The sequence below is a fragment of the Tympanuchus pallidicinctus genome, unplaced genomic scaffold (genome assembly GCF_026119805.1).
Source record: "Tympanuchus pallidicinctus isolate F22 unplaced genomic scaffold, pur_lepc_1.0 scaffold8, whole genome shotgun sequence".
NCBI classification, from domain to species: Eukaryota; Metazoa; Chordata; class Aves; order Galliformes; family Phasianidae; genus Tympanuchus; species Tympanuchus pallidicinctus.
In genome coordinates, this window is record NW_026294802.1 from 25,816,616 (window position 1) to 25,830,394 (window position 13,779).

General features: G+C 42.6%; 1 protein-coding gene across 1 annotated transcript in view; it reads right to left on the minus strand.

Moving 5' to 3' along the window:
* Positions 1–13,779, minus strand: part of NAV3 (neuron navigator 3) — a 524,389-nt gene that overhangs the window by 509,676 nt on the left and 934 nt on the right. The gene's annotated exons all lie outside the window — the stretch shown is intronic.

Below are 13,779 nucleotides of genomic sequence, written 5' to 3' on the forward strand. Positions count from 1 at the left end.
AAAATGGACCATTTGCTAGTCTGTACTCAGCCCACTTCATTCACCCTAGAGCTAGCCCATTCAATGCATGAGCAGAGGTCTGTAAATGAAATTTCTTGCAAGCACACGAATGGCTCCCAGTGGGAATCGAGAGAGCTAAATATTTGCATCAGAAGCATAATAATGCCCACTACTCACATCAGTAGCACTCATTCAAAAAGAAATAGGGATGGGAATCTGGATAAGTTAATATACAAACTTTAGAATTATTAACTAAAATAAAAAACACACCTTCCCTAAAATCAAGGAGAGGCAGTACTGCATGGAGCCAAACACACTGTGTTGGTCAAGGTCACCCTCCTAATTTAGAGTTAATCCTCAAGATGAATGTGGCCTGTGTTGCACTCCAACTGAAACTGCATAGGCTCCAAATAAAAGGTCATCAACTACTGTTATAAATGCAATCAAATGGCTGTAAGTGTGACTAATACCACTCGATTTTCCTCTTTCCAATAAGCAAGCAAAACAAAGAGGAGTGTTTCTCTGAAGGTGTGCATTGTTTAAAAGGCCAAAAGGTGTCTTTTCTCCTAAATTTTAAAACTATTAATCAAGCATGAAATAAACAACATGTGCAAGTCAAAGGTTAATACCCCAGGGTCTTTATTGTACGACCACCACCCATTTCTTTTCCATTAACACCACTACCTCCTCCCTGCCTTTTAACCCATAAACTATTCTTGCTCTGAGTCCCACTGATTCACACAACAGAAAAGTAGTAATTATTTAGCACTTAATCTTCAGAAAACAGCACCATAGAAAACGAGCTTTGTCTTCTGTTCAAAACTCTGAAGGGAATGGCCACTAGAGAGAAGTAATTGTTTCATTCCTCTTTAAAGAGTTTGCCTAGGATTTGTTTGGGTTTTGTTTCATTTTGTTTTTAAGAAAAGTAGCTTCACTAGTACATCAAAGACAAACATTCCACGTTAAAAATATTGTAAGGACGAGGATAACCAAGCACTATAGAGCAGATCTTGATTTTAGAGAAAATGGCATTAGTCCAACATAGATTTAAATGATTTAAATAGTGCGACTGTAGACATTTGCCAGTGCTTTTAAGCACAGAGCATGTCTCTAATTACATCTGAACAATTAATCTTTACAATGGTGATGTTCAGCATGTTCCTCTGAGTGAGTATATTCTCAATAATTGGGAAATTAATTAAAATGACTATCTATAGAGGTGTCAGAAGCCTTCAGATTAAAAAAAAAAAAAAAGGTTAGTATCAAAAAGAGCAGGAAAGAGCCCCTCTCAAATGTATGTTCTATTATATTTTCTTGGGGATGCCCCTGGAGGTGTTCAAGGCCAGGCTGGATGGGGCCCTGGGCAATCTGGTCTGGTATTAAATGTGAAGGTTGGTTGCCCTGCATGCGGCAGGAGGTTGGAGATTCAGATCCTTGACATCCCTTGAAACCTAGGCCATTCTGTGATTCTGTGGCATACCTGCTCCTCAAACACAGCAACTTATACCAAGTTTCTTTCATTTTAGCAGGTAGATAACAATGCATAAAACTTTCTGGCTGTTTCCATCCAAGGAAACACTCTTAGATGACAAGCAACAGTATGCAAGTTTAGAACACGTTTCCTTAGTGCTTCTGGACTAAAACACCAAACAAGTAGCAGCCATTAACCTTACTGCTAGAGTTCCTTTTTTTGTGGAGTTGTTCTGGTTGGTAAGGCCTACAGCAAAGGCACTGCACATGCATTTCATGCAGCAGGATGAGTATTTGGTGAGTACTCGAGAAATCTTGAATGTCAGCATGGGAGGAAACCTGTGTGTTCTGATGCTCTGCACAGATTGGTGCTGCCTGAATTCCAATGCCTTTGAATCTGCTACTTGCTCTCCTGCACACCTCCGGCAATGGGCTGTAGGGCACAGACATGAGCTGCACTTGCCAAAGGCAAGGGGAATCTATTTCAGCCCTCAAAGTGGAAAGCAGAGGTATGGGTCAGAGAACACTATCAGCCATTTAATCTCCCAGGGTCTGTGAATGAGAAGGATGGGAAGGCTGGGTAGAAGAACAAAGATTCCCTGGTCTATTCCCCAGGGCAGCAGAGGCACAGCAAGGAGCTATTACACACATATTCAGCTAGGCATGAGAACTCAGATTTCTAAAACAAACACCAGGTCTTTCAGCAATTTGTGGAATAGAGTTAAAAATGCATATAAATTAGTCCTGGTCCCTTTTTACCTTGTCATTACTCACTCACTACTTCAAGCATAGAAGAAACTGCCAGCTAGTTCAAATCCTGCAGGAGAAAGGAATCAAGCTAGGAGATGATGCTCAGGCCATCAGTATATCAGTTTAGGAGCATCCCTGTCTGTAAGAGTGTGTTAGACCATCATCTGCCTCCTGAGAAGGTCCAACTCATGCCATTCACCCTGTGCTCTGCAAGGAAGGGGACACCAGTCCTGTGGCTCTCACTGTGTAAAGAACAGCGTGCAAGCTGGCATATCAGAAAAGTTGTCTGCTTCTGGCATAACGTATTGCTTGCAGTCCAAATACTCGAGAATCTTTGCCACCTAATGGCTGGAATAAATCAGGCCATGGCCTGCACGCATTGACTGATCATCATAAAAAGAAGATTGTTGGAATTCAGTGCCTCAAAGCTTCTCCGTGAGAAAGTAACGTGATATTACTAGCGAGAGCAGCAGTTTGAAAATGGGTGTAACATGGAATCATTCTGCAGGTAAACCTCAGATATATTCAGGTCACGAACTCAACTCCCCCGTTACTTCTGAGCCTGGAATGTATTTAATAGAAAGAAATAAAATGTGAGAGGGAAAGGAATGAATTATCCTATTTTAACATCATTGAATTATGTGCCATGAAGTTACTGCACTAAAGTTTTCATCAGCAATAGGAGAGGGTGGGTAATTTGAGGAGCAGATCTGTCAACAACGGACTACAGCTACATCACAAGTAACATTTGAAGAAGTGTGTATAAGTTTGTACGCTTTGGAATTTTGAGAGCCCAAACCTGGCCTAAATCTGGTCATTGATGTTTGCAAATTCTTTTAGTGATCCTTAACCAGCAGGGAAACTTACCTCACTTTACTGTTTTTCCTGCTTCTCGTTAAATGACACACAGGAAAATAAAAAGTTTCAGAGCATGGTATATGAGGCCAAATATAAGTATACATCTTGTCACATATTTCCTTATTGGCTTAAACGTTACAAGATACAACACAGTTCAAACAATGTAGGAAAATACGGTACTAATTCTGTTGATACTTCCACAGATAACACAACTGAAATATAGTGACAGAACTGTAGGGGTTGGAAAGGAGACCACTGGATCATCATCTCATCTGACTTCCTGCTAGAATAGTTTCCTACATAAGGTTATGTAGGAAGGCATCCAGGTGGGTACTGAATATCTCCACAGAAGATTTCACAGCCTCTCTGTGCAGCTTGTTTCACTGCTGTGTCACCCCTCACAGTAAATAAGATTTTCCCCATGTTCAAATGGAACTTCTTACGGTTCAGTTTGTTCCCATTGCCCCTTGTTCTGTTGCTGAACAGGGCAGAGCCTGGCTCTAAACACTTGACTCCCATCCTTTAAATGTTTGTAAGTGTTGATAAAGTCCACTCTCAGTCTTCTCTTCTGCAGGATGAACAGCCCCAGGTCTCTCAGCCTTTCCTCATAAGGGAGATGCTCTAGGCCCCTCATCATCTTTACTCATCCGCTGAACTCTCTCCAGCTGTTCCCTGTCTTTCTTGAACAAAGAAGCCCAGGACTGCACATGGTACTCCAGATGTGGCCTCACCAGGGCAGAGTAGAAGGAGAGGATCACCACCCTCCACCTGCTGGCTATGCTGTTTTTAATGCACCTCAGGATACCACTGGCTTTCTTGGCCACTAAGGCACACTACTGCCTCACTGCCAGCCTGTTGTCCACAAGCATAACCAGCTCCTCTGCAGAGCTCCTGTCCAGCAAGTCAGCCCCTAATCTGTACTCGTGTACAATTCTCAATCCACCTCACTGCCCATGCAATCATCCCACTTCTCCTTAGCTTACCTATGAGGATGTAACAGGAGACAGTGCCAAAAGCCTTGCTGAAATCAAGGTAGACAGCATCTCTCTCCCCTCAACTACCCAGCTGGTCATGACATCACAGAAGGCTACCAGATTGGTCAAGCATGACTTCCTTTTGCTGAATCCATGTTGATTACTCCCGATAAACTTCTCTTCCACTTGCCTGGAGATGACATCCAGAATACGTTGTTCCATCACCTTCCCAAGGGATGGAGGTGAAGTTGACTGGCCTGTAGCTTCCCTAGTCCTCCTTCTTGTCCTTTCTGAACACTGGAGTGACACCATACACCTCTCCTACTCTATATGGCCTTTCATACATGATAGAGAATGGTTTGGCACTCACTTCTGCCAGCTCCCTCAGCACTCATGACTCCTGTCTAAGCCAATGGATGTGTGAGCATCGAGTTTGCCTAGATGAACTCTGACCAAATCCTCCTTGACCAAAAACAATTTAACATCAAAAGGAATCTAGGAATAAAGATATCAAGTACTACGTAAAACATTCAGTAGCAGAGCTGTCAAATTTTATTTCCAGTCAACAAACCCCTTCAATACCTGATTTCAGGAGAAGAATCAAGTTAAATGATAACAACAACAAAAATACACAGTAGGAGTAAAGCAAAGTCATTCTGACTCCAAATGCCAGCTTGTATTGAGCCAGCTTATTCTATTCTCCACCCTAGGATGATCATTCTAAGGCTTATGTTTTGACATAGCAGGTGCCTGTAGCATAAAATAGGGAAAACAGCTTAAGAAACATAGGCTTACATTTGCCCAGTAGAGCTGTCTTGCAGTCTAGGCAAGGGGAATCCAAAGGTTTTTCTTATTTTAGACTACTTGTGACCACAAACAACCTTTAGAAGGAATGCCTGGATAAACTCATTCTCTCTGGAGACTACTAGTAGTAAGCTCACAGGTGACTAATATTAACACTTGAAACTACTGTGTAATATAATATATTTAACTGAATCCAAGTCCTCACGATTAGTAATTTTTGTTATATCCAAAGACTTCTTTAGATTTCTTTCTCATTTTAAAAAACCATGCATGAGACATTCCAAAGTAATAAACTCAGTGGAAACAACCAGATTAGAAAGTATGGCTGGCAGAATCACCAGGAATTAATCCCTGGTTCTGAAAGTAACCATTCAAACCTGCATCGGCCAAGTGATTTCTTCCTCAGTGTGGCAACAGATAACAGAATCATGAGACAAATTTGGCTCTTTCCCTTACTTCAGTGGGGCACTGACTCTGAAAGAAGTTAAGAATGAATTCAAAGCTGTTAACTAGTTCTTTCTAGTCAACATTTAGGCCTTCCATTAGCCAATGGTTCACCCACTCTGAAACAGGCTATGTGCAATAAAGACAAAATGAAAAAACAAACCAAAGAAATGTCCAGTATCACAAAAATCTGACAGTGTCTTCCAGGATTTCCCAGGTAGTGTGTCAGAATTAATCACCTATCACTATTAGTCGCCTGACGCCAACAAGATCGCTTATGGAACCTCCATTTCTATGCATGATAACGTGAACTATTTGCAAGAGAAAAATATGCAATGGTACATATCTATAAAGATCTCTTTAAAAAAAAAAGGAGGTATTTGTAAGCTTTTTACCCACTCCCTGAAAAAAAATGGATGCATAAATCTAATGTATTCAGTCTTAATCATCTAATGAAGTACACTAAGTGGATAGGAAGAGAACAGGTTAGTAAGTGGAAAGAGTTCTGAATGGATTCAGTTATGGATGAGGTCAGAGAAAATGATACTGCAGCCAAGCTACTGTAAATAAAAGGAATTTGGTTTGGTTTCTAATGCAGTAAACCTTTTAAAAAGCAAATTACAGAGCTTTAGTCAAAACTGACTCAGTGTTAAAGTCAGTGTTTAATAACTTATTCTTGCTGAAAATGGGCAGTTACAGAGACATAACAAAATGACCACAAGGACACGAGCATAATTTAAACTACACTGCAGAAAATGTGGATTTAAATGTCATCAGTACACAGACATCTAAGCTAACTGTGCATCCGTGTTAAGCTCAAACTACCACTTGCATCTTTTTTAGCACCATTATCTCATTCAACACTTCCATAAAACTCTACCATTCACCAGCAAAATCTAGCCCAAGAGTGACAATGATGCAGATTGTCATTCTGCCTTAATCTAGTCATTAATAAAATGTGATAGAAAACTATATAAATCAAAGAACATACGCATTTCTTGTACTCTACTTATAGCAGTCAAATTATGTAAGTCCTTCCATTCAAATCTTTTATCTAGTCATTAAAAAGCAACTAAAGAGCTCATCCAAACAGATGCCTTTTCAGTTCAGAATGTGCCAAAAAGGAACACTTAGCAATCTGCATGTTACAGCATGGCTTTTCTGGGTCTCTTTACTAGAGAAATGGGAAGGCTAGGCTGGAGGTAGCTCATGTAACAGATGAAATTTAGTCAGTAGCACTGTGAATTATTCATATTAGCAGGAGGGTTGTGAGGACAGTGAGTTTACTCGGGTGGAAGCAAAGTCCGTAAAATTATATATGTCAGTGGGATGTGCTTCTGTCCTTAACTCTTTGACAAGGAAATCAAAAGCTTGGCTTGAACAACAAAATTAAAATTTATCCAGAGTCTATCTTGACTTCTTATCAACAAATCAACAAACAAAAAATAACCCTAATGAAAACATCTTCGCTTTCCTGTGTTCCAGTCATCTTGAGGGTATAATTTCCTCAGCACTGGCGCGATGTAAAGAACTTCTCAAAAGTTCAAAGGGACATTTTAAAGTTCAGAATCAGTGGAGCTCTATTGAATAAGCATAGCTTCTACTATTTGTCTGCAATCGCATCTGTTGACAAGGTCTCAGTTTCTGCCTTCTGTTTGTCCTTTTCTCATTTTTAGGAAAGACAGAAAACACATTATTATCATAGAATCATAGAAACATTAAGGTCAGAAAAGGCTTCTAAGACCATCTTGTCCAGCCATCAGCTCATCATCACCATGCCTACTAAACCAAAATATAACAGAATCCCTGAGGCTGGAAAAGACCTCTCAGATCACTCTCAGACCATCTAGTTCAGCTGCCCACCTACCATCAATGCTGACCACTAAACCCTTAGTACCCTATCTGCATGTTTCCTGAACACTTCCAGGGACAGTGACTCCACCACTTCCCTGTTCCAATGCATCACCACTCTTTCTGAGAAGAAATTTTTCCTGATATCCAACCTAAACCTCCCCTGGCACAACTTGAGGCCATTCCTTCTCATCCTATCACTGATAATCAGGAGAAGAGGCTGATCACCACCTCACCATAAACTCCACAAATTCCTTTCAAGCAGTAGTAGAGGGTAATAAGGTCTCCCCTGAAGGTCCTCTTCTCCAGACAAAACAATCTCTGGCTGGCTCACGTTCAGCCACTCACTGACCAACACCCCCAGGTCGTTTTCTTCTGCACAGCTTTCCAGTCACTTTTCCCCAAATCTGTAGCATTGCATAGGGTTATTGTGACCGAAGTACAGAACGTGGCACTGTGGTCTTGTTGAACCTCTCACAGTTGGCCTCAGCCCAGTAATCCAACCTGTCCAGATCCCTCTGAAGGACTTCCCTAACCTCAAGCAGATGAACTCTTCACCCTCAACTTAAGTGCCATTTGCAAACTTACTGCAGGTGCACTCAATGCCCTTATTCAGGTCAACAACATAGATATTAGGCAGGACAGGTCTCAGTACCCACCACTCACGTCCAGTTGCCAGCTGCATTTAACTCCATTCACCACCACTCTCTGGGCCCGGACCTCCAGACAGCATTTCATGTTCTCTGCAGCCCATTCACCATAAAATAAGAAGAAAAACAGGAAGAACCCACACCAAATGCAGGCAGTAAATGGGAATTTTGGACATATCAGAAAATAATTAAAGTATGACCCTTTGGGGCATCAAAGTATGACCCCATAGGGCCTGGGTGCACAATGATGGTGATGAAAGAGGACTGAACTGGAGTTACTACTAAAACTTACTAAATGCTTTACTTCATTGTTGAGCAGAGAAACGAAGGAAAGAGCACAAAAGTTATTGTTCTCCTTTAGAAATCATTCATGGTCTTTATCCCGATGATAAAAATCTCAGCAGGGTGGTTTTAAACTGATATCTGACCACTTGGTACTGTTTATTTCTATCCACTGCTCAGCTCGAAACCTTCTTATTGATGCAGAGCTTCTCTGCCTCACTGCTGAAATTATCTCCAGTGCACTGCCAAAATAATGACAACACTGTGACACTCTATGAAGGTTCACCTTCTTTACCTCTGCATCACAGTGACACAGAACCACAGGGCTGCTTTGATATTCAAGAGAGAGGACAACAGGTTACATAAACGAACCATTTGCTAGCAACAGAAGAGAAGTAATTCCTCCCAGACTCTCCAAAATAATGGCCCAGTTAACTTATTACTTCCATAAAATGAATAGCTATTACTTTTTAGTTGTTGTTCTTACAAGCAGTTCCCCTCTCTCTCTCCCTCTGCAACCTGTATCTCAAAACAAGCACTTTAAAAAAGCACCACGCATCATGGGGCAGCGTTCTTCCACTTTACCCACTCTTACTGAGGCAACTCCTACCTGCAAAGTTAACCTTCTGATCTTCTTTTTTAATCTTTATCTTCCTCGGATGTACCTTCAAGAAATCATGCCACAAAACATATAATCACAGTAATTTGTATCTGTGATGCACAGATAAATCTTCAAAATACTGATTTTATGGGAGTCTTATATTGCCTCATAATTTGTGGTGTAACTCAATGCCTACTGATACGCTTTTAAAACCAAGTATGTAGCCTGCATTCTAAAGTAAGATATATTGACTCTTCTTTTAACTGTTTTGGCTGTTTGGATGACTAATCAGCTTTGTCTGTGGCAAGTTAAGACTTTCACTACGGATATGTGGATTTACTGCTTCCAGAAAAGTGATGAATTTGCAGTGCCCTTAAATAGATTATAGGAATCTTTATCTTCTTATTTTGCTTTTTTTTCTGAAAATTCCTCAGTTGTTCCATCATCACTTTTTAGTCACCACTTTTCAACTGCCTGTTTGTCAAAGTTATTGTAAACATTGCCAATTTTATTTACTTCCTCTCGCTTCACTGATTTTTAAGACTTAATAACTGTGTATTAAGATATACATCCAAAGACCAAAGATGAAAGTTTTATAGTCCAGCTGGAGTTAGACTGTAAAGCCTGCTTATCTGTAGTACACAGAATTGATCGTAATGAGCTACTAGACAATTTTAGTTTCAGTGTCCTTTTCCAAACTGTCATGTCATCTAGCAGTTTTCTTATCAACTATGCTATTATTCTATATAAAACTGAAGAAGGCAAGGGATCTGTATTTAAAAGCCAGATGGAATTAAGCTCACTGGATTAAAATATCTAGATGTTACATTTACATTTGAGAAAAGGTAACATCTCACTGTACAAAGTAATTGACATCACTGTGAAATATAGACAAACATGAGCAAATCAAAACCTTTCAACACAGCAGCTACTCTTGAAGAAGGTAATTACACCATAAATTCAGATTTCTAACAGTGAACTTGATTAATGCTTAATTTACGGATCAACCTATCTCCCTTGCTGAAGATATTTCTTCTCAAATCCAAAAGAAGTGATTCTCCCAGTCGTCAGCAAACCATTTTGTTTCAAGCAGCATCCATCATCTTGCCAATGAAAATGTCAATAGCACAGAGAGAAGCAGCACATTTATCTAATTTTTCCACATTGAGGGAGGTATATATGTAATAAATCTATTATGAAAAATATCTCATGTTGTTTTTACGACACGTAAACACATTTGATCTATTTTCCCTCAAAATCAAATTGTGTAGAACACTGCAGGATCTCCCACTTAAAAGGCAACTACTATTAACTTTTATCTCTCTACGAGCATGGTTCTGAACAATCAGAAAACTTCAAGTTTTCTGTCACTGACAGAGCACTCATTAAAATCTGGTAAGACAACAACTGCTTCTATTTCTGTAAGCTCTCAGTCAAGTATTCTTTTTTATGGTCTTTAATAGCCCTTAGGCTTTTTTTAACTCTACGCAAATGTTTGTCTGGTTCAGCACAAACCTTCACTTTCTTTACTAACACTGCTATTCCACCAGCTCTCAGTTACTACCCAGTTGTTTGCAATGAGACAACTTCCAAAACCAGCTGGGACTGCCTGTTCCAAAGCCCAAATAACTACCCAGCACTGCAGCATGATGCGTACAAGTAGAACTGGCAATGATGATACTGCCATATAACAGAAAACAGTGACGGTTTTTAAATGAAGTGTAAAGGTTGGCAGACATAATGGCATGACCTTATTTTTTTTTACTCGCATTCCTTGTCTGTCTGCTGGTTTGTCACTTGCAATTTGTTGAATTAGTCTGAAGGAACATTGCTGTCTCATTTGAGGCAGGTGGAATACATTTGCTGCAAGGAGCTGTGAGCCTGGCTGAGCTCTCTAGACTCCACTTACAATCAAACACTGTGAAGCAGGCCGTGAAGTAAGCAATGCTCATTGGTCTATTCCTGATAGACCAGGACATCATCACCTGCCACTGAAGTCAACAACATTCATTGGGTCTTACTGTTAGCTGGCCTCATTCCCTACAATTTCCCACAAGAAGCCACTTTAGCATGCTTTCTACTGACTTGCACGTCTATGGCTATATGAGGGAGCACTGATGTTCGTAGCACAAACATGCAGCTCCTCATAGGACACCTGATGTGCCTGCAGACTGCTGCACAAATTAGAGCTGTGAGCAGCTAGTGAGAACTAAGAAGTTCTGCCAGAAGAGGCACTGGCCTTTTAAATGGATGCATCAAAGTATTACTTTAAATTTAGATGTGAAAGTGGGGAAATCAACTGAGTAAAGGGGTGCTAGTGTGCATGCAGTCATTTTCAGGAGTAGAAAAGAACATAAAAATTAAAATATACTGCAATTCACTGTTACTTATTTCTGCAGAATGGTTCAGCAGGGAAATTTTACCACAGCATTTCCTACAACAACTATCACGGAAATGCTGAGCATCTGGACAAGTCTCTGGTTTTACACTGACTAAATCCTAAGTATTTTAATGGCAGGCACAGCATTGGGTCTTGCCAAACATATATTATACTGACGAGCATGAAACTCAGTGCAGAACATAATCAAAGGCACAGCAGTGTTCTTGCCCCTCGGTCACTTGTTTCTCTGACATTATACATGAAAGTTTCTCTTGCAGAGGTGGGACAGATTTCACAAGCCAGCATCCCTCTGCGCTAACAACTTTCCACGCACACTTATCCTCTCAGAAATAACTGATCTGCATATAAACAAACCGGTTCAGTTCATGCAAATGCTAGCAGCTCTCAGGCAGATTGCCCCACGAGCACGTGCAGGCAGTCCTTCTGGCAGCTAGTACAAAAACAAGCACAGCACAGGTGCAGGCCAGAATTCCTCCTAAAAATAAGTGGGTCCCAAGCACAAACCACTGATTCACTGCAATGTGAAGGCTAAGTGTAAAATTTAGCATTAAGTAGATAACACTTCTCTAAGAAAAAGAGAAAATCTGTATTGTTGCATCTCAGCACAACCAAACATAATGAATTTTTGATCCTCTGTAGAATAAACCATATTAATGCCATCTGAAGGAAACATTTCTAGACTCAGAAAAAAGCAACAGGGGGTTCAGTGATCGAAAATATCACCAAGATCAGCACTCTGCCCAGCACAGCACCATTTACATCTGCATTTCCAAGTCCATACCAGTGAAATCAGGGTGAAAGGACAGCTTAATGAAGGACTCTGTCAACTCCTCACCAGTATTGCAGCTGGCTGCTCAAGCGACGTATAACCCAAATTATCCTTCACAGCGATCTTCAGGCTGAAATTTCAACCGATTCCACTTATTTTCCTGTGGCATTTTTAATTGGATCAATAGCATTCAGCCATTTTGGAAGCTGTGGTGGCACACACGGACTGACACACACGAACGCGAGCGCTCCCTGCACCGCAGGCTAATAAAGGCCGGGCTGTAAGTCACGTCCAGCCAAGCGCTCACTACTGAAGGCCGGGGGGCTGCGTTCCCTGTGCCGTGCTCCCTGCGAGGCAGCGGCCACACGCCTCCTAAGCCTCGGCCCACGCTGGGACAGACGCCGACCCCTGCTCACAATGCACGGGCACTGCTGAAAAATTTCTCTGATGAAAATGCCCGAGAGCCGCCCCGGGTTCGGCCCCCTGAAGTCACATCGCCACCGGGGCTTTTGATTTTAACGGCGGAAGCCTACGCGCCATAGAGGAGACGAAGTTAGGGAAGCGAGCGCATTAAAGGGTTCCTCGGCTCTCAGATCTGATTTTTGTTCGTATTTAAAACCCACAGCGGGGGAAAGAGGAGATTTTGCTTTTCCTCGCAGCACTTCAGAGTCAATGCACTTGCCGAGATAGGATCTGAATTCCATTCTGCAAAGCAGAATGGTTAGCTAATTGGCAGGCACACACAATTTCAGAACCAGATCTCGTAGATTAAGCTCATTACCCCGAGCTTTTCATGTCAGACTCCGAGTCCCGGCGTAACCCCTTCCCCCGCCGGCTCCCTTCCCGGCTCCCTCGGCGCCGCTCACCTGCCCGCTCCGCCCGCCGGCCGGCCGCCCTTTCCCGCAGCGCCTCATCCCGGCGGGTCCCGGCCGCGCTCCCCGCGCCTCGCACCTCTCCGCGCCGGGGCTGCCGGCCTCAGCTCGGCTCCCTCAGCTGCCGCTGTTGGGCGCAGCGGATCGCTGGCTGCTCGTCGCTCCCCTCCAGCTGACGGCCTTTTTTAGCGTGCACGCTCTTCAGGCCACAGCCTACGCCTTTCTTTTGTGTCTGGAAGCCGGTAGCAGTTGCTGGGCACTAAGAACGAGCCAACCTTTGTGTTGGCAAAGACAAAAACTATTTTCACCTCAGAGCATCACAATCCCCGTACGGCTTGGCCAAACTAGAAGGTTTTAAAGGGTATGAGGATGATTCAGGATGAGACACCTTCTGTCAAACAGCAATGGTTTCCCGTCTCAACCCAACGCTGATTATTTACATTGGGAATAAAGCTCATCGGAAGCCCGAAGTTGCTGTTAGTTTGAAAGGAATACGTCATCTTCAAATATGCAAAGCAGGCAGAACGCTGACAGCTCCGAGTTTCTGACCTTGTCTCTCTGCTGTTTGCAGCGTGCACTTTGGCTTTTCTGTAATAAGATCACCTTGCCACCAGATGATTATTGATCACTGGTGACAGAAACAAAAAGCCCTGACCAGAGCCATCTATTCCTCGTGCTCGGTAAAACCCAGTACAAGAAATGACAAATACCCTTTCAACTGACTCACAGTCCAAAAGCCCATCTCTGGCTGGCACCCGGAGGGGCAGGGTGGGTACTGAGCCATGGGAAGTTACAGCATCACCCCACGCGGTGCATGGCTCCCACCTGGCAATTGCAAGAGGCCCAGTGGGACAGAAATGGGCAGAATCTCCACCACCGAACCCAACCCTGCAAGGCCTACCCTATACAGCCCAGCGCTGCACAGGGAGCAGGAGGCAGGTGGGGCTGAGCAGTGGGACTGGCACCAGCGGGCATCTCAACACCCTTAGGGCCACCTGCGCCACCACCAACCCATTGCCACGCAACAGTGAGGTGACACATCCCTCGTCCCCA